At 41.5% G+C, this 22553-nt stretch overlaps 1 protein-coding gene across 6 annotated transcripts in view; it reads right to left on the minus strand.

The window, feature by feature from the left end:
- Positions 1 to 22553, minus strand: part of cadm1a (cell adhesion molecule 1a) — a 382219-nt gene that overhangs the window by 119583 nt on the left and 240083 nt on the right. The window lies entirely within an intron of this gene.

A 22553-nucleotide genomic window follows, 5' to 3' on the forward strand; every position in this document is an offset into this window, starting at 1 on the left:
AGGATTCCAGCTACGAGACAGCTTTTGATTAGAAAACCTATTTCCTCTTCAACTTTTGCCAAATTTCAATCATGGTGATATTCTAATTACCATTATCCGGCACAAGAAAGAGAGGCAGAGACAGAGTGGGTGTGTGTAAGTGAGGGAGTGGAGGAGTGAGAGGGAGGCAGTCTTTTGCATGTAAGCTGGGAAAATCAGAGGAAAATGAAGCGTGAAGATCAAGTGCAACAAAGGGAAGAATTTCTTCTCTTTTATATCCTGTTACACAGCTTCGTTTGTGGTGAAGACGTATCTCACTGAATCGCTGCTCATTTGCTTTTCCTAAATCCCCTGGACATGTATATCTGCGAGCTTAAAGGCCTCGCCGTGCTTCAAGCGAACCGTTAATGCGTCGTCAAAACCACGACGTAAATAGACATTACGTTTCGTTTTCCAAGCTACTGCATTAATTCCCAAACTGCTTAGTGTTTAAAGAGCATAACTAATTCAAATTGATGCAATCTGAGCACAATCTTAGAAAATCTTTGGCACAACCTGTCAGTTCCAACAAAATATTCAGCCTGTTTGACAGCGGCTGATGGAGTTTGACAGCCTTCGGTCTCACCTGAAGGGCTTTTACCAAGGGTACGAGCCCAAGTGCTGGCCAGAACAGTAAACTGCTGAGTTATAAAGTCTCCCAGCATAGCATCACCCGCTTCCCTGCTTAAGCATTCAGCCATGGCACACAGGAAGTCAGAGCAACAAAGTGCTTCAGAGAGACACACAGTCAACGCAGGCCACCCTCCACTTCAGGTTCATGCAATGTGATGCTGCAAGGGAGGGCGGCTGGGGGGGTGGGGGTGGGGGTGGGGGTGGGGGTTGCCTGTGTGAGATTACACAGCAATAGGCCAGCCGTGGTGCAGCTCTCCCCGTGGTAAGTAAATGGAGAGCGGGTGAAGAATAACTGCACCGTGGCTTTGCCCCTTATGGGTCTTGTGGGAGCCTTTGCTATCCCACCCCGACCCACAACCTCCAGAGGTGAGGTTAAGTGACAAGGACTGCAGAGATGCATTAAACATGAGTCATTTGGACAGAGAGCTGGACCACTCCAGAGATGATAGGGACATTAACCAGGGTTTCACCAGAGCCTGAGCTGCATTTAATGAAGGCCTCCACTACCTCCCAATGTCTCTCTCTGCATTTGACTCACAGCTAAGGAACTAAGTAGCTCAAGAAAAACACTGCCACTACTTTTTCTGGCTCCACTTGTCTGATTTCCTGCCTCTTCCTCTTTCTCTATATTTACTCTTCTAGCCCGACAGAGTCTTTTTGTAGTCAGGAGTGGCCGGGGCCGATGTGGAGTGCAAAACGGTCGGCAGTCATGCACAAAAATGCAACGATTGGAGGCAAAAACATTTTTGTCCGAACTATTTAAAAGCCCAAAACAATAGATGGATTAAAATTCATGATAAGAACACATTTTAAACATCACAAGCATAAATAAAAACACACAACTCAATTTATCAGAGACATTGCAGAGTAGAAGTCAGATAAGACATGCAGGGCCCAGTGTTAGCCAAAAGGTTTCAAGTTATTACCCAGGCTGGCTGTTGTAAACATCCATCACAGTTTACAGGCCAAGTTACTGGTTTGAATTAGACCCACGGTGCACAGTCTTCCTGGGGATTGAGTTATTATTCAAGACACTTTGTGGTGCACAGGACATTTGGTTTTTACTTCCAAATAAACTATAGGCTTGTTTACAGCTTGGCAGATGGTCTGAATGGTTTTGTTTTGAGACTTGCTGATATTCATCCAGACAAAATGTCATGTCCATTATCAGAGATATTCAGATAGATGTATGGAAACTACAAAAATATGACCAAGGTTGTTGTACTGTAAACCAGATTTATTCTGTAAACTATGTCTTGAGTTACTGCCATGATATATTCCAAAAAAGAGATAAATCTGACAACAACTAAAAGCAAAGGCAAAAAAGGCAGGAAAGACACAAGTTCCTGATACAGGAGTCTTAAAAATCATGTGTTTCATGATTACATTTTAATAATAATAAATAATAATAATAAATAGTTTGCATATAATCCATGCATTGCATTTGACTAAGGTAGCAATTATCTGGGACCTTAAATGTCCAACTTACACCAAAGTCTGAAGAGTAGCTGTGAATGTTGAGCTTTGAGCCATGAACACACAAACACACTGGTTAGAATACCTAAAAAGAAGACACTATGTAGTAGTAATACGGTGGTTCTGATGGTTTCTATGGTCCAACCAATGGAAAGCACAACAGCCCTGCTTTCATCTGTATTCATCAGGTGAGTGAAGCCTGGACACCGTCCTCTTTGCCAGAAACACAATAACAACAATGGCTTCCTTCGACGCAGCACAACCACACGCTTCCAAGCGAGTCGTCTTCAAACGTAGCCTTTGGTTAATGGCCTGGAACACACATTCAATGTCTATCAAAGAGGGACGTTGCTGGGATGGATGCACATGCTGACAACCTCTCTCCCTCGCTCCTCGATCACACAAACACAAGCTAACACTCTGTCCCCTTCACACTCCCTACCAACACCAACACACACACACACGCAGTACAGAGGAGCCCTCCCTGCAGTCAGTTTAAGTATAGCAAGGAATAATGTGTTGATTAAATCTGTGATCAGCTGCCTAAGGGGCATGAAATTGGACATGATGAGTGTGGCACATTAAAAACTAATTATCAATAGCACCAATCCTATTGTCTTTCTTTTAAACCAGCAGCAGCATGAAATCAAGTGTGGAGAATGGAACACTATGTGCTCCATCGAATGAGGTTACAATCGTACCTTGACTCTGGCGGTGTTAATGCTTTTTGATAGAATATGAGCCTAATATTTTGTGGCAAACAGATTTTTAATCTCAGCATGTCCGCATGAACGCAATCAAATCTACTCCGCTGTCGTTTGGCCTCTGTCTGACTTTCTATTCTGGAGATTCACCTCCGAGAAAGGGTCTGATAACGTTATTATAGAATGACAAAGTCCTCAGAGAGAGGAGGTCACAGCAGCAAAAAGTTGGACTTTTAGAGGGGGACACTGCTGTTCCTTTCCTGTTTCCTACTGATGATAGATGAGGTTTTTAAAATTTTATATTGTTGTTTTTTAACCATGGCCACAATGCTTCTGAAAACTTTACCACACTGGACACATAACATGTCAAAGGTCGCCTTATCTTAACAAAGTGAGGAGCAACCTAACTTTGACTTAAATGTTATGGACTGGATTCTGATATTAAAAACACTCATACAATCATATTTTAATACTGCTCCTTTTCAAATGATTGTGCATAGAATACATACTTTTTGAGCAAATGATTACTACACTACTGGGTACAATAATGCGTTGCCAATGTTGCAGATTAACCCAAACAACCTTGTGTTATCCTTCCCCACCACAAGCCAAGACAATATCTTGACAAGAGTTGGCAGCGAGCACAATGATGTACAAATATTCAGATGGTAGCAGAAGATACAATGCAAACTGTGACACTGTGCTCTGCTCTTGCATTTGATAAGCCATTTGTTTGCTGAATTTGTATGACCTACCTAAGATTACAGCACAGCCACGGCTGAAAGAATGGAAGTTAATGGAAACGGTAATCAGGTTCAGTCAAAGTAAGTTTTAATAATGAATTCGGTTAATTGACCTTGACTCAGGCCACCCCCATCTTTTCAGAGCTGTTGCCTGTAGCCTCTTCCTCGGGATGCTTTCAAGATTGCACCTGCTCTTGTTGCTAAGATACTTGATGGAACCGTCTTTATATTTCATCAACAACGTGCCATGGGACAGAATCTAGGCTTGTCTCTTCTCACCGAAAGGATTTCTACTCAGTTATGCACTGAACTGTAAAGCAGCTGTCATTTGATGTAACCTAAGAGATGTAAACACTGCTTTTTCCTCCTTCTCTCCTACCTCCTTTTTTTTCATCTCCTTGGATGTTGCTCACTCATCCACTCTCCCTTTACCTCCGGCTGTCTCTGGGACCCAGCGATTAGAGTGCTGGGTGCTGTCCTGCTGATAAGGCTGAGAAACCTCCCTCCCTCTACCACCAATGGCTATGTCCTCAGGGTGCGGGGAAGAAAAAATGAGCCCAGGGTAATGTCCCCAACACCCCCCCACCCCCAGTCCTCGCCCCTTCTCGCCATTCAGCAAGTCATGGGTGGTGGATGAATACACTGCCTTGTGCATCTCATGACTTTGAACAGATAGGCCTGCATTTTCATGGTGGATAAGAGGAGCTGGAAAAATGAGCAAAAGTAATGCAGCTCAGCTTATAAGAGTGTAACATCATGCATCAAAGGGCCCTTTTATGAGTGAAATTGTACATTCTGCAGAGTGTGTTTACAGTACCATCTGGTAGATTGTGTACACTTAGAACTGAAAATGTAAGACAAATGTTGGCGCTCACATGTGGGTGATTTCATGCCAAGAGAGCTGCTATTGTCTAAATGTCCATCCGGCTGCCATAATGGTGAGAATATAAACATATTCACTCACCAAGCACTTTATCATGAGCACAATACTAATACTGCAGGTACTCCCTGTGCTCTCAAACTGAATTCATTGTGGTATGGATTCCTCAAGGCGTTGGGAATGTTGCTTTGATCCATGTTGATAATCCTGCATCATTGCAGATTTGTCAGCTTGCACATTCACAGAGCGAATCTCCCACTCTACCACATACCTGGATCCAGATCTAGTGTTGTGGTGTCATATATTTTTTTCAAACCCAACAACACACTCAAGTAGAAGCTAGCAGAAAACCAATCCAGTCCAGTGAGGTTGGAGAACTGGTAACTCACAACGAAGGAGCTCAACACAACGATCAAGGCTCAGCAGCACTCTCTTACAACCTGAGATAGAAGCCAACAACATTTAGTGCGTTTACATGGGTCCAAAAATCCTATTTACAATCAGATTAAGAGGTCAATCAGATTCTAAATGTCTTATGTAAACACCGTACCAGATCCGATTCAGACGGATCTGATTGTATCTCGGATCTGATTGAAAGAGGTAGTCTACGCCGATTGATAATCAGCTTCATGCCGCATGTAAACCGGGATTCGGCTGATAGAGTGGATTATTCATTCTGCGCATGCGCGTCATAGTACGTAGGCGTCACGTATTGACATTCGCAGGAAATAGGAAACAGGAAATAGTTGTTGTTATTAGCAACGTAGCATGCTATGGAACGTTAGCAGCTCTCCGCCGTAGCCCCGCTCTGCAGCAGCTTGGATGCGTGGTCGCCCGCTGAGCCGGGCTCCGCTGGCCGCACAGGTGAGGAGCGGAGGAACGGAAGAGCCGTTGCAAGCGCCACTTTCAAATGTTTAACGGACGTTGTTAGGACGTTGTTGACACACGGACGCAATCAGGAAAGACCATCTCATTTACTGACGGTTGGCGCAGCCTCCGGAGGAGGAGGAGGAGCCTCCGAAGCCGTTGCCTCCGGAGACTGCGTAGGCTGGGTCCTCCGAAGCTGCAGCCGCTGAATTGAGACAGCTTATAATCGGCTTCAGCTGGGTCCATGTATACGCGGATTGAATCTGGATTGCTTTATTTAGTGTTCATGTAAACAGGTCGAATAAGATTAATTTAATACGATTGTTTACAATCAGATTGAGGAAAACACTGCATGTAAACGCGCCTACTGTGTATATTTTGGACAGGGAGCACAAGTGGTTAGAAATAGGAGTGAAGGAAGCCATCTTTGTTCGAGTGAGAAAACATCCCTGGACAGTGGAGGAGGTCTACTGCCTTCTACCACTTATCTCCCACCTGCACTGCCGTCGTTACAACCCTTCCCAGGAGAGTTAACAATCATCCACACTTGGCCTTCTGTGACACCTACGGCTCTCATCTCTCATGACTGTTGTTACAAAGAAGCACTAACGAACCAAGAAACATCAATGGCCTTGATAACAACCTCACAGAGGTTAAACACCTGAGACTTCCCACATGTCAGCCAGAGCTGAAGAAGCCTATTGGATGAGGGGTTAAAAGCCTTATGTACCTATTAACAAGTCAAATTGCCCAGGATCCAGCTCTTCTTGGGGAACCATCACCTGGTCGATTGAGAATCCAGAGAGAAACTGTTGACTGGGGAACACATGATCAACAACAATTCTCAAATAGACCGTCACATTCAAACCATGAGAGACTGATGGTAAGGCTTGCAACCGTTGTAACGTTATCTGAGTTACTGGAGCCTTTCTGTCAGCTCCAATCAGTCCGGCCATTTTCCTCTGACCTCTCTCATCAGCAAGGCATTTATGTCCACACAGAACTACTGCTTGCAGAACGGTGGAGTTTTTTTTGTTTGTTTTCTGTACCATTCTGAGTAAAAGCTCTGGAGACTGTTGAAAATCCCAGGAGGCCGGCAGATTCACACACCAGCACCAACACTGACAGTCAGGCAGCAATCAAAGGGGGTGGGATTACACTGTCAGGTGAAGCTGTTGCTGTTTAGGCTGAGGGCGACAGAGCCATAGGTTGAAATTACCAATAAAAACATGTATAATACTACCACATCATTAAATAGTTGTAAATAAAAGCAAAAATAGAGAGATTTGATGTTTTAATTTATATACTTTGATGTATACAAGACTATCACTGATATTACAGTATTATACAAAAGGAAGTGCACAAAATATTAGACTTTGTGTATAAAGAATTCAGATTTGACACAAACTGAATGTACAGTCTGAAAGAACATCAAATAATTAAGTTAATAAAAAGCTGAAGTACTGATCTCCATTAAAACAAGGTCAAGTGGCTGTAGAGGGCTATTGCACTTGAACTGTTTGTATTTTGTTTCTGGTCAAGTATAACTGAGCAAATGTTAAACATAAATAAAACCATGAATTTACCATAACAACAAAAATAGCACATGCCAAAGCAGCATCTGCTGAGTGATGGATTAATAAGGAGACGAAAACCTAATCCTCAAGGTATTCTAAAGAAAAAGACTTGGCCTGGCTTATCTCTGGGGTCAAGGAAGGTCCACAGCCATTAATTTTAAATGAGTGGAATGGATTTGTGGTAATGGAAACCCAATGGCTCCAGACAGCATTGGGACTTGGTGGTGTGAAGATACCAAACGGCAGTGTGATAACCTGACCACTCAACTGTATGAAGTGGAAGTCAAGAAACCGATTTGGGTTTTCTGCCCCCAACACACACTATGAAAGTCGTACACGTAATGCATTAGAAATCTATTTGGAGTCATTCGTGTGTAACAGAGCTGGAGACATAAGGTAAATTCTCTCTGTTGGTCAAAATACTATCAATCTAATTTAAGGCTCCTTATTGAACACAACAGCAACTGGTCATGCCTGTAAAACAACTAACCTCGCAGGGAGGAAAGAGCAACATCAATTATGGACAATGGATGACGAAGTGTAAGGGTCAGGAGTTTTGGTATGGAGAACATAGATATCTCTGATATTTGTCGGTTGGGGGGGGGGGGGGGGGGGGAAACCAGTTTATGGTGTTAAGCTGCTCACATCTATGTGTTTAGACAGAGTGTGATAAAGTAGCCTCAGACATAACACTGATTTTCACAGCAACTGAGGAGTGTGGAGCTCATAAACACTGTCAGTTCCCACTCTGTGAAAAAAAAACATACAAAACAAAAACACAGACAAAAACATATTTTTCCTGCTTTATTATTTTGTAGCCATATCAAGATATAAGAATGAATATATTCATTCACATGGATATAATTCACACCTTGTAAACTGCAAATGTGAAAAACAGTCTGAACAATATGTTCTCAGCTTCATATGTTTCCGATATGCCACCATATGGTAGGCTGTTATGTAAGAAAGGTTTGAAGCATTGTTTGGACATGTAGCCAAGTTGTAAATGACAGGGAACCCCATTTACATTTTAAGAGTAAAGACTAGTGGTTTGATATTGAATAGATAATTGTCCTTAGGACTCAGAACAGGGAAGACAAATGATTGACATGTGCAATGTATGGTACTTCTTCACCTCTAAGTGAGGTTTTCAAATGCTAATTTAGAAAATTAGCCAGTCGTTTATCAGATTATACATGGCTGGTCCATAGACAATGTTCAGGACGGTTCAGCAATCAGAATTTATTTGATACTGTAATAATTTAGATGCTGTGTCCATTTGTGAAATGTAGCTTGACTTTTCTACCTTGCAAAATCCATGTGCACTAACAACTATCCTTGTTGTTCACCACAGCAAACCACCATCATATTAATGGTATATAGATTTTTTTTTCTTTCAAAAAAGAAGCCTTAACCATGGCAACCAGCTTAGTTTTGATTTATATGACAGCTTGAAATGAGCAATAAATACCTACTAAGCAACTAGCTTACTTCTAATTTTCACTACTGGTCGCTAGCTAGAGTTACAGTCCATCCTGCCAGCATGCCTTTTTGTGTCCATTTGAAGTTGTTGTTATTGGCATTGCTGAATGACCAAGACCTATACTGAGGCAGAGATTGCACACCCTTTCCAGTCCAATTAGGGTATAAAATATGTGATTTTATTTTTTTTATAGGTGGGGTGGTAATGCAGGTGTTTTCCAGATTAAAATGCCCCACTTTGAGCGATGCGGCTTAGAGGCTATTACACCAGTACTCATTCGCTCCCACCTTGCTTTTTACTTAATTGAATCAGCCAGGCCCCATATCAGATATTCCTTAACGGAATACAGAAACCTATCCACCCTTTTCCTAATACCATTAGGGGAAGCAGGAGAGCAAGATGGATGCTTTAATCCTGCTGGTTCAGAGCACAAAAGGAGAGTGTGCCCTGCAGTCAGACATTAGCCACAACATTCGCCGCTGAGCCACAATATTCTGCCGCGCACAAGACTGTGCCCTGTCACTGTCTGACCGAAAGCTACAATAACAAGAGCTCATTTCCCGTGGACAACCTAGCATGTAAATAACAGAGACAGTAACTCATTGCACTGCTCGTTGCCGGGGTGGGGTGGGGTGGGGGTAAATTACTTACTCCAACATGTTACAGTCGGCAGCACCTTACAGTATTTCCATGATGTCTACTACAGTATTTTATCAGTCCACGTGGGAAAGTATGTTTATGCCATCTGTTCATGAACCTGCCAGATATACAGGAATGCATCTCCAATTTGACACAATCGTGATGCAGATGAATGAGGTTTGGGCGAGCGTTCTGCTGCTGAGGTGTTCTTATTTCCTAACCTATTTTCTGCTGTGTCAAACTGCAACTAAGCTAAGGTGAGGTCCATTATTTCTGGCCAGCTCAGGCACAAACTAATCCTCTTATTTGGGAGGTCAGCGCCAATCATTATACAGAGGGGTGCCATTACAGTGTACACTCCAGTGAGCTGCTTTTCCCCTTACATATATATATGACTCAAGGGACTGCTCTTACTCCCCTCTCTAATTTGATCCCTCCTACCTCTGCTTCTCAGCTCCCATCCTCCCTTTTTTCTCTCTCTCTCTCAACTTTCCCATCTCTTATCAATGACCTTCTCAAGCCCCTCTTTGCTTTTTCATTTTTTCTTACTCTCCCACACTTTCTCTCTCACATCCCTCCTTTCCCACCCTCATTTTTTTTTTCAGGATGCCCAGAGTGGCGTATAATTGAATCTGCAGAGAATGCATGAGCAGGAACAATTAGCTCAGTCACTCAGAATGTGGATATAGCTGTACAGTAGGATAAACAGGAAAAAAATGCAAGGAAAGCAGGATGATAAGCCTCAACTGTATGGGTGCCAGGACAAGAGAAACACACAGCTCACAAAGTACACAACATTTTGTTCCCACCACCCGCAGACAAAGATGGGATGATTTCATTTCTCATTGTGTGCATTGCCTTTGTTGTCATATTGTTCTAAGAGTAAACCACATCTAAGCAGGTTTCTGGAAAACCAAGAGTCTGCTATCATGCCAGAAGCTCTGAGTGTATATCTCTCAGGCTAAAAGCAAATTGATATAAGTCCAAAGTTTGTTGCTAGCAATCAGTGTACTGTCGTTTGTCATTCCAAATGAAATCAGAGCAGCGGCGTCCCGCTCTTTCTTCAGAAATCTCTTGAAGACTCATCTCTCCTGAGAGCACCACCTCCCACAGCCTAACAAATGCAGTTATTTTCCAGATCTCTTTGCACTTATTGAACAAATGGAGTACTTTATTCTTATGCCAACGTGCCCTAAACCTTACCTTTAGTGGTGTCCCTCACTTGTAAATTGTTTGGATTTAACTATATGCCAAATGTGTAAAAGACAATATATTCCAATCCAACTAGATTTTAACAAAATCCATCCAAAAGTTTTTGCTCTCAACCAGAACTGTCAAGGTTTGATGGCACTAGATGAAAAGTCAGTTCAAAAAAGAAAAAAAAATTCTGACAGTCTGTCCAACATTTCTCAATCCAGTTTGCCCAAAACTACAAGTGTAAATTTAACTTGTACGGTGAATACGAAAGACAATGAATCACCAACATCAAGACAAACCATTCGTAGTTGAGCATAAATGACAATCCAACCAGCAGTTACTGAGATGTTTCAATGTCGAATATAGTGGTTGATCCAACTGACTGACGTTGCCATGCCCAGAGCCATACTGCTACTGTGGCAAAAAAGAAGAAGACTTGACTCATCAGACAGCAGCAGCAAATGTATTGGATATGGGAATCCTTATTGTACTGCTTCATAAACAGCAGTTAATTTGTTTTTTATTGACTATATGGTTTAATTTCAAGATAAGAATGCCTTTATTAGCCGAGGCGTCTATATCCCACCAGTCACCACTGCAGAAGGGGAGGCAGCCTGGGCTGCAATCACACAGTGGTAACAGCCCCTTGGTTCTACTTAGGCCATTACGTAAGTGCAACAATGCCTAGCTCTGCAGAATTTATGAATATGTAAAAGAGGCGAAACAAAACGAGGCACTTTTCTTCCCGAGAAAACAAAAGTCGAGGAAAAGCTTCTCTTCAGTCCAAAAAAGTACATGTCCTGTTCTGTGTGGAGCTTACCCTAGCAAAGAAGGGCCATAAATACTTCATAAATACCAATTACCTCAAGAACCAGCCATGAAGAAAAGAGCAGCTATTTCAGCCAATTATGAGGCTTCTCACTCAAAGGGTGGAGAAAGACGACTCTTCCCTTTCAAGCCTTCCACTGAAAGGAGAAACCTCTGTCATGTTGCAGAGCTTCAATAATGTTTCCCTCCACCTTCATGTCAGGGATGAAAGGCCCCAAATGTCCTTTGAGTGAAACCCCCAGAGGACTTAACATGCATCAATAACATTTCCATCCTTGAAGATGTTTGAGGGGGACTACACATAATCTTCTCACAGACTTTGAGGTTCTGCTCACTTCCTGTGACTTTTATTTACCCCAGTCTCAAAGGTCCTTTCTCGCCATGCCAGAGATGGAGATAGAGGGAAAGAGAAGAGAAGAACAAAAGAAAAATAGAGCCACAGAAAAAGGCAGAGTCACAGAGCACATTGTGGTGAGTGTCGCCCGCTTAAAATAGGACAGCTGCCTCTTGAAGGAGCCATCATTCTTCATAGGGGTAGCCTGTCTTCATTTCCACCCTCGGCAAAGCACACAGGGCTTAACACACTTACGTCTGAGGATTTGCTGCACTTGAAGGTGGCAGCAATTCCCAAGACTACAGGGGGAGGGGACACTGTAAAACCACCCTGGAAAAAATAAAAATAAATAAATAAATAAATAAAAAAACAGCCAACTGCTTTAACAAGTTCAGCTGAGGCAAAATCCTGACCTCTTCTTTTTGCCAGAGCAAACATCTGCTTTCCAAGTACTGTAGGTGTCAGTGACTACATAAGTCAAAGGTCAGCAAATGATATTTTAATATATTAATCAAGAATGGATGAACCCATCTTTGGATGGACATTTTTGCTTTTAGCGGCTGACAAGACCCAGGAAGAGAAAGCAGTAGATGACGTAAGATAAAAGTCTTCAGCCAAAGCTGAATTTAGGACAACCCAATTACACAGCATACATCTTAGACCAGTGACTCACCAGGAAGCCTCTGAAGAGTCATTATCATTTCTTTTTTACTGTAAAAGTATGCACAATATGGACCAAAAAACTGCTGAACAAGAGTATGTGGTGTATTCCCGGTCTTAAATACCAATGCTAGCCATTCAAACAGAAAAAAAAACTAGCACACATTCAGAAACATGCTGTTAAATGTGGGTTATTTTTACAGTATAAATAAATTATGAAGCAATCTGAGAGTAGTTTTTGCATTGGCATCTTATACGTATGTACATTCAAGCGGGAAGCCCTCTTGAATTAAGCCAATGCAGTGTTACATTTTCTAACAGTGTGCTTCTTACAGTGACTTTTTCTTATGTGTGATTTTGTAAGTGTTCCATGAAGGAGATATTGAACGAGGGGCATGTGTGATCACATGTCGCTGCTAGCTTGCCCTCCTCATTTCTGACCATTCCTGAACATTTTGTGGGTCCATTACCTTTCAATACATCTGCAACCACACACAACTCTGAGCCCCGAATGAAACCAGCTTTGATATCAAGTGGTTACACCCCAGGTTGAAAAATCCAGTCATACCGAGATGTTAAAAAATGCAGTTCTTTGAATTGCCTTGTAGACTGGCTCCACAATCGATTCAGTCCCTAAAAACTTTGATAGTTACATAATGAAGAGCTATGCAAGATTTTCTTTTACCTTTATTAAGTTTAAATTATTAATTTATTAAACAGCTTTAGGGTAATTGTGATGGTTACTGGGTGAATGGAGCCTCTCTGTCTCTCTCTTGGCTGAAAACCAACCATGCAAGATCAGCACCTCCACCGCAGTGTCCCAGCTATGACACATAACCCGTAATCTCTTGTTTATGACAGTTAAGACTACACAAATATACAAATCGTAACATGATATAACATTTTCCACTGCTCCACTGATTGCCTTCTCTTCAGCTTCGTTGAAACCAGTGCATATGGTGGGGGAAGGCATGGGGAGGGAGGGGGGTTAGCAAAACAGCAAACAAAGCAGCTGGACTTGCATGGTTCCCCTTTAAAGTTCCCATTTTTACAGCAGCAAAAAACTTGTGAACACCCATGGCACAAAGTGTTTTTTTGTAGCTTATTTCCTCCATCATTATCCTAAATATAGGGAAGGTCAATTTTTATATAACTCACCCATTTAAATTTTCATAAGGCTTCGATTGCAGAATTGACGTCATGCCAAGTGACAGGTGGGGAAGCGTATGCTTGCTGCAAACTGCCACCTCTTTGGCCGTTTTGGGTTTAGACTTAGTCAATCATCAATCCATAAATCATTCATCCTGTGGCCCAAACCTTGTCCAGACAATATCTGAGACACTGTATCTTGAGTTGAGGGAGTTGGAGCTGCTCCAAAATTGAATCTTTAATTGTCAGCTTTTGCTGTTAAGTGGCCTCCCTCATGTTCAAATTAAGCTTATGACATTCAGCTACAAAGCAGTGATTAGGAAGAAAAGGTCGTCTGCATCATCTGGTCCCTCAGAATGACACAGTGAGTTATCTGCAGCTGAGCCGCCAAACACTGACAATCAAAACGCAGAGGAAGAATTATTTTCGCGAGCTAATTAAAGAACTTCGTCGGGAGACACCTCACATCACAGAGAGGGATAACCAAGAATAAGAAATCCCTCACATGTGGCAACAGTTCAAATCAACTGACTGACCGCCCACACACACACACACAGCCTTTTCACCTGCTTTAACTGTGAACTTACTTCATCAAGAAGCTCAAAGAAACTTGGGATACTGAACCCAGAAATTGGAGCACTAATCTTTAATATTTGGGGATGGTGATCACTATGATATCTCTTCCAACCTGGCTGGCCAAAAAATAGGACAGTTGAATGGTTGGGTCTTCAGAATCCAGCAGCTCTTTGAAGAGAAGCGATATCTGTATCCCTACTTTGAGTGAGGCTAATTAGCTCATTGACATTTTGCCTTGTGGCACCTCCTGGCATAGAGTATATAGCTTTGAACCAAAAGAAAAAAAAAAAAGCTGGAACACTTTCTAGTTCCTCTCTCAGTTAACACTTATTGCCCCTTAGTGTTGCAACAGAACCGGTCAAAAAGTAAAGTTTTTATTCTATAGTGGTAAAATGACTGAAATCTTAACGTTTTCCAAACTGGCAGCCAAATGAAAATGAGGCCAGATAACAATGAGAGTGGAGTGTCAAAGAAAATAATAATACGACATGGTCTTAACCAACCCTTGAACACCATATTGCAAGGCAAATTACTGTTGAGATGACTGCACTGCCAGATGTGGCTCTCACACTGCAGCATCACAGGAGGAAAGTGCCGGCATATGCTCCACACTGAGGATAACTTAACTGGTACAGACCTCTGGTAAGCGGATTGAGAGAATTCCCTAAGCATATAACGGCCTACTTCATACAATATGGCGAGGGTATGCTTGGACTGCAATGATGAGCCAACACAGTCACATGATGGTCTGTGATAAATTAGCTGGGGATCTATGGTGCAATAAATTGTAGCAGATGAAGGGAGCACACAGCGAGTATAGTTTGATAGGACATGCTTCATCCTTCAACCGCACTTCCCATGATGCTACAGAGACCTGATTTGTCTTGGGCTGTTAGGAATGGCAATAATATTACACGTCTGACTACTTGGTCTCAACATGGGTGATTTAGCAGTATATTGTAGCTATTTCTTTTAAAGTACTAAGAGCATTTGAAGACACTGCTCCATTCTGTTCAGGTCTTCAGAAATTCGCAACAACAGCTGAAAAAGAACTGCATGGTAGTGCCAACTGAAACTCTTGGGCCAGATACAAAACAAATTCATTAATGTTAGGTCCATCTCTGACTTCTCTGCTCTCTGCCGTGGGATCAATGCGCCTGTGTCCTCAATTGCATCTGGTACCCAGGCAGGGTTGAACAGTAGACGACGTCTCTAATTTACGAGTGAATTTATATTATCCTGCTTTTCCTTGGCCTGGGGTACGGTGGCCCTTAGAGCTCTACGGACTGCACTGCAGCTTAAAGTGATAGTTCAACATTTTGGCAAATTGGCCCATTGCCATAATCGCTATAGTCATAGCAGTAGGTTTGTTACCTTTAATCGTCAGTGCAAGCTATTTTTAGAATGGCCGAGCACCGCCAAGAGCTACTCAGAGCTACGCTACGGAGGCTCATGGGATTTCTTGGTTTTCCTCATCAAACGCATCAAATACACAATCCAACAACTCCAAAACGCTCTCGTGGGCAAGTTGTGCCCTGCACATTCACCACGCTATGAGATGATAATGGAACGTTATGAGACAGAGTTGTTTTCGAGGGAAATACAGAGACTGCTTGATGAAAAACTGTCCCTGAAGGCAACGCGCATGAGCGGTTTTGCATGAATTTACCTCTAAAACGACTCTGTCTCATAATGTTCCGTTACTATCTCATAGCGTGGTGAATGTGCAGGTCACAACTTGTCCACAAGAGCGTTTTGGAGTTGTTGGATTGTGTATTTGATGAGTCTGATGAGGGAAACCAAGAAATCCCATTAGCCTGCGTAGTTTAACTCTGAGCAGCTCGCCGCTTCTAAAAATAGCTTGCACTGACAATTAAAGGTAACAAACCTAGTGATTCAGTACAGTCAAAAGAACTGCCGATCCCATCACTACAACACAAGCATCTACACAAAGCTGCTGCAAGTAGCACAGACGACAACAAGTAGCGTTTCCAGAGGACATAAGCAAAGTGATAATCACAGCTGGGATATACTTATAATGTATGCAGAACTTCACACTGAGTCACGGCTGCGTTTGTCCCAGTTGGAAACCCTCACATACATTTTGCACCAGTAACTCCCAGCCTCTACAGTACTCCATATAGGCTAACAGTCATTACAGCACAAGTGTTTGTTTTTTTTTCATCCCAGAACTTCCACACGTTGTCTCTTCACGTTAACATCAGCTTTGTTGATTAATCTCCGTTCTAAGTGTTCTCGGTGGTCTCAAGGGCACGTCGGTGCTCGTCAGTCAGTTCGGAGCCTGCGTGCAATTAATCTCAACTGCATTTAGACAAAGTTTAGTGTTTATTCATGGTAGACTGTTTATCCCCCCATTGCTGTGGCATGCTAATCAGCACTACGTCTACATTAACAAGGTTTGATGGTTTTAAAGGGTTTAGCGAGTTAAAATTGTCTTAATGTGTTTTTATTGAGTTTTTTTTTTGCAGCCAGTTTGAACAGAGAAGCTAGAGCACACAATCAATTAAATGTGCTTGCCTCAGATATGGTGCTATAGATTTATGCCACCATGAATCTATAACATCTAAGATCTATGGGGCCTGATGTATGCTGAGGTGCTCATGCATGCCAGCCTGTCATTCCCTTGGGTTTGAAGAATTCAATATGACTATTTATCTATTATATATGTAACTTGTATCTATCCTTTTTCTTTTTTTATTTCAGCATGGCTGTAGCTGTTTCATTCTTACAATGCTACATTTTTTAAAACTGCCATCCATGACCACAGCACCAGTCCTATTTTATTCAAAACAATTGCTAGATTGGCCGCCATTCAGAGGTTTGGATCCAGGTATTTGATTTAAAAAAACACAATCAGTAGCCTACTCTCTCAAATAAATGCAACAGAAATAATAATAAAAAGGCTTGAGTAGCTGTGGTCAAGCATTTATTTTTAATTTGCAATATAACACTACTGAAAAGGTCCCATCAAATAAGTTGTAGTCCACTCTCTGCTGACAAGTTGTTAACTGCAGACTCACTGGCAGAGATGACCAGATGTTTCACCTTCATATGAAATAAATAGATTTCTGCTAACTTGTTAACTGTGCGGCTTGTAGTGCTTGTGTTGGGCCGGTCATCAGTATAGCTTTTCAGTATAAGTCAATTAGAACTGTAAGTGTGTGTCTGGCTGAGTTTATCCGGCTGTCCGGTAATTTATTTTTTGCTCATGCTGATCACATAGACCGGTGACAGAGATGTTGACTGTAGGCACTTAGTGAGGAGCAGCAGCCAGAATGAGCAACACTGGCTGTCACAGAGGCTGCCAATCGAGGCTGTCCACACAGAGACTGCTGTACACCTGCCATTCTGGCATATTCTGCATCCTATAATTCAATTTACCACTCAAACCCATTCCAGAGCCTGTCACACATTTTTGCAGCCCAGAGGCAGTTGCATCAAGAAAGCCTGAAGGGTGTTGGTAGATACTGTGCACTATGAGGTGTGTTTGTGTGTTGAGGAAGAAAAAATAAAAATAAAACATAACCCTGTATATATTTTTTGTGTGAATCTATTCAAAGGCCTTGGTTTCATTAGAGAACAGATTAAAGGAGAAAGTCAATATCCAACAGCTTTGGGTTTAAAGCCCTACTTACAAAGGTATTAAGATTCCAGGAAGTGATAAAAACCATATGATTCCTGCTTCTTTTGTTTAAGGAGAAAAGAAACAGGAGTTGACTGCTGTAATTAGATACGACCTCCGCGGTTAGCTCGCTGTTGATTCGGGTAAAGTTGTTCATTTATTACATTTTAACATTACTGTTCTTGTTGAGCGATTGGGTTTATTTGAAAATCTACATTATGAGACATCCAAGACTGCTCAAGGCAAATATGCACATTTAAAACAAATCACCCAAAATAAGAGCAGAGCAGTGCCTGGGGAGGCATTTGCATTGTGGTTTTGTGCGATAAGTGGGTATACGGGAGGGAGCAGTCAACAAGGAGACGCTTGGGGGAAAAAAATCACTCTATCACTCAAAAGCCTCAATGACAGTTCAAGATGTCAACTAAATATCTACTTATAAACAATCAAACGTTTTGTAGCATGGCAGACCAAAGAATGTGCCACAGAAGACAAACGATGACTCGGAATATAAATATTATAGACATGACAGACAAATGGAGTCAATAAAATAAAGCAGTTACCGTGATGTGGTGATGTGATAAAAGTCAGGGAGTGGAGATTAGATTAGATTGGATTAAATTGGCTATGTGTGGGTAATGTGTGCGAGTGTGTGTTTGGATGTTTGGATGAAAAGCAGTGATATGTATCTTCTGGTATAAAGGAATACAGGTATTACAGGTGTAGTGGGAGCAATGGGTAAATAGTGTGGATATTAAGTTGTGATATTAAAGATAGGGTGCAGTAGATTCTGTCTGATTATAAGACTAATAAATACATATAATATATTATATACTGTGCAATATAATGCCATGAACCAAGCTTTAATTTGTAGTTGTCTAGCTCTGAGCCACACCCAAACCCTGAGGAGGACACTGGCTCATTGCAGGCCTTGTGTGTTGTTCTGCTTTGGACCGCTGCCAGACCATTTGGGAGGGGGTCTGTGCACTGAAGCGAGACATTCTTTGTTGTCTTTGTTTCTGTGTTTGCTATTTATTAAGAGGAAGGAGGGTAGACCCTGCCAACCCCAACCCCGCCCCTACTGGAGCCTTGCCATGATGCCAGAGAGCCAGCCGCCCCAAAGACCCCCCGCAGCCAAGCCAGAGCCGTTGTAATAGTTACATCATTACCACTACACTGAGTGAAGATGATGAAGATAAGTGAAAAAACAATTATACAGAAGAATAAGACAGAGTCAACCTCCGTATCCTAATGTAAAGTGAGAATAGTAAAAGAAAAGCGAGAGAGGAGAAGAGAGAAAAAAGGTGTGGGTGTATGAATTTGAGGGTGCATGTGTGGTTGTGTGTAGTAGGTGTGTTGTATAATGTGCTATAGGCGTATCCAAGCTGATAAATATGAGAATATTCTCATTCAGTGAGAAGATGCAGTATAAGGAAAAACAAACAGAATGTCCGCACATTGCTATAATCAAGCTCCCAAAAATGTATTCGGACAATGCTTCGACCACTTGGGTCTTCATCAGGTCATCTGAGGTGTAGGGGGTGGGGCACATAAATAGGGGGAGGTTGCCAATAATTTATATCACCTTCGATTGCTGTAACAGTTTTTCAAATAATGTGGAAATAGTTTTTAAAAAATATTTTTCTATATCTTTCTACATATTTTTCTATTTATTCTTCTTCTCTATAATAGCCCACTATTTTTTGTATCTCTTGTTACTGATTGCCTCTTGTTTAGTAACTGATAATATTTTGGGCTATGTGTGGGGGAGACTGGGGACAGTTGCAACACTTTTTACATTTTTCTCAGTTACTCAGAGACTATTTGGAATTGGCTCACCAAACTTTTATAGATTAAACATACATTTGTCAGCTAATTAGTCATACCATTTAAAGATGGTTACATATGACACATCAATCACAATATTCGTTTGAATGGAAGAATCCAGACGTTGCAACTGACCCCAAACGTGGGGACAGTTGCAACACGGATCAGGGACGGTTGCAACATATTAAACATACATTACATTTCACTAATTAACTTTTGATTTTTGTCTCAATAAGCATAGTATTCCTAAAATATGCACTGTCTTACAATAATACTATAGTATTATTTAGTTATTTAGTAATATTTATCAGAGAACAGTTGGAGTTTTGTTTTGCGTAGAACATAGGCCTTGAGTCAATGTGCAGAGGTTAACATAAAACTCAATAGCTCAGTGTGAGACAAGAAGAATGAAACTATTTGCAACACAAGAAACTTTTATAAACATGTACTCTACTTTTGGATGATTTATTCACTGTATGACATCAAATCAAATCATTTACTTTTCTCTAATTTTCAAAGGAAAATATATGTGGCTATACGTCTGTCCCATTGAATAAGATACAACTACAAATTGCATATTTCATTATAGGAAGTTATCTGGAGAATTATTTTGAAATCTTAGTCTCTCATGGTTTAATATAATTGGCTGTTCTGTTCATCATGAGGGAAAAAATAGATATATTGTGCCTATTTTAAGCTAAAAATGTTTAATTTTATACATTTGCATTTGCATAGTGCTTCCATATTCAAATGGCAGTTGTTGCAACCGTCCCCACCCTGTCAGCCATGACAAAACATCATGTACTAGCTAGACACAATGACACTGACACATGCTAACCATGTCATTTGATAGTCAACAAAACAGTGATTCAAACTAGGTATGTTTGGATTAATTCATACAAAAGGTCAGGACAGTATGACAAAAATACAGCTCATGAAAAAAGCTACTTTCATGCCCTTAAAACAACTTTGTCTCAGTACAAGCAGGAGCAGATGCTGAATATGTCTTTTCTATTATTGGTGGGTAGAGGGTCTAACTGTGAATGTACAGTGTAAGTGTCATCACTCTAGCATGTTTCTGATGGGAGAAATAAGGCTTGTTGCAACCGTCCCTTGTTGCAACTGTCCCCAGTCTCCCCTATATGTGGGTCCCATCCCATCATGGTATGTTCTTTGTAATCGCTCAGATTTTTGATGTACACAATCCATGAGATGTTTTGGATGTTTTAATTGCTCCAGGCCTGCTACTTTAATCTTTGACCTGTGATGTGCAAACATGTGTGGATGTAACGCCTGTGATTAGTTTGGTAGGGCAACAGGTGATATTAATTATTGGCAACCTCCCCCTATTTATGTGCCCCACCCCCTACACATCAGATGACCTGATGAAGACCCAAGTGGTCGAAACGTTGTCCGAATACATTTTTGGGAGCTTGATTATAGCAGTGTGTGGACATTCTGTTTGTTTTTCCTTCTTGTTGTTTTTTGTCCTGCACCTGCTCACTGTCTTGGATGTGCGTGCACTGTCCTCCCAAGATGCAGTATAAGCACTGATGAATTGACAGTAGACCTACAGGATGGAAAATCTAAATGATGACGATATAGACTTCAATAGGGAGACTGTCATCCAAGAGGATATTGAGGAACTATCAGGTTTTACCAACAGGTTGCCTGAACTCTCTAATACTCCTCTCCTGGACTCAAAATCACACAACATCATAGAGGCAGAGTAAAAAGACTGAGCAACATACAATGATACAAAAGAACATTATGCTCTAAGAGAAGGTGCAGCCACAGATTGACAGCTCGCTTCAGGGCGATGTCAAAACCTGCAGGTCTTCAGTGAATGTGTTTTTTATCTTCATGTGAAATTAATGTATTTATAGTCCACACACAATCCTTTCAACGCACGTCAGTCAACATTAGTCATATAGACCTCACAACATTATGCAAAAAGCATTAAGATGACAACTTCCTTCATGCTGACAGCCCACAAGCACAAACACATAAACATGTTTGGCGACTTATATTGTTTAATTATATTATCATGCATGTCACACAGCATCATGAGCCCTAAATCAGAATGGCAAAGCCGGATGAAGGCATCAAAGCAAATTCAGTACACTGATGATGGTGGCACAAAATGCCTATTAAACCCTTTTTTAATTCAGCACACTGAACCAGCCGACTGACTAACTACAGCGTTCAGATGCACAGTGTGACTAATCCATATTAATCCAACATGACAGCAGGAATCTCTCCAAAATCAATATCTCTGATTGATTGCTGTCCAACTGGTATTGAAAGAGCTCATACTCTCAGAAAATGACCACCAACAAAACCAACATCATTTCGTCATATATCACAATAGACCCTATGAGTTCATGTGTAAGTGGTCTATTATTCCTACCATGAACAACCATTCCAGCCTCTTGAGAACATTTGAGAATAATATAGGTTGTATTACTGTAACATCACGAAGCCGAGAATATGAGGTTTAGTGGCTTCTGCTTCACAACCTTTGTAGCTGATCACATGATTGTCTTCTCTGGGTTGAATCCTCCCCAAGGTGAATCATACACACACACACACCTCCCCCTGTTTAGCTGCCATTTCAGTGGCTTCCTTTAGGTCTCAATCTGACACCTGTCACATCTGTTTCCTGGCCTCCATGCTGTGGCGATAAGAAGCAGGCATTACAATTGTCATTTCACATTTTCACCCTCCATTTTTATCTGTTTCATGTCCATCGGCCAAAGTGAGTGCTCACACACTCCAAATAAATAAATAAAACAAACCAAAACACAATCCTGCTTCTACAGCTATCAAAGCTATCAATCAGCCATGGCTTGGGGCTAAAAAAAAGAGGGGGCTGTTCTGATGGATACATTTGCTATACCCCCAGTTCAATTTGTTTGGCAGCTCTGTAAAATGCAGGAGGTTTGGTGCACAAGCACATTCTACCAATCACTCCCATTCAACTGGCAAAGCATGAAATGACAGTCAAGGCCGTTTGGGGGAACCTTATGTTTGCAGACACGGCAAGACAGAGATGCTCTGAAAACACCACCACACACAAATAATGACGGCTGAGATTTCAGCAGCGATGTGCAGACACTCCATTTGTCCTTTTGGATGTTTTGCATTATTATCAGCTGAGAGCTTGAGAGGTGTCTCAGTGTAGGCTACATTATTCTGAGCATAGTGAACACTTCACCCACTAAAGAGCTAATGACACAGTAAATATGATGCAACCAAAGATGAGCTACACAATAAGGAATGAAGTTGAGTGTGTTCAGTGAGTGACAAACAAAACAAC

Source organism: Trachurus japonicus, chromosome 14 (assembly GCF_045865225.1).
Source record: "Trachurus japonicus isolate A0001 chromosome 14, Traja_1.0".
NCBI classification, from domain to species: domain Eukaryota; kingdom Metazoa; phylum Chordata; class Actinopteri; order Carangiformes; family Carangidae; genus Trachurus; species Trachurus japonicus.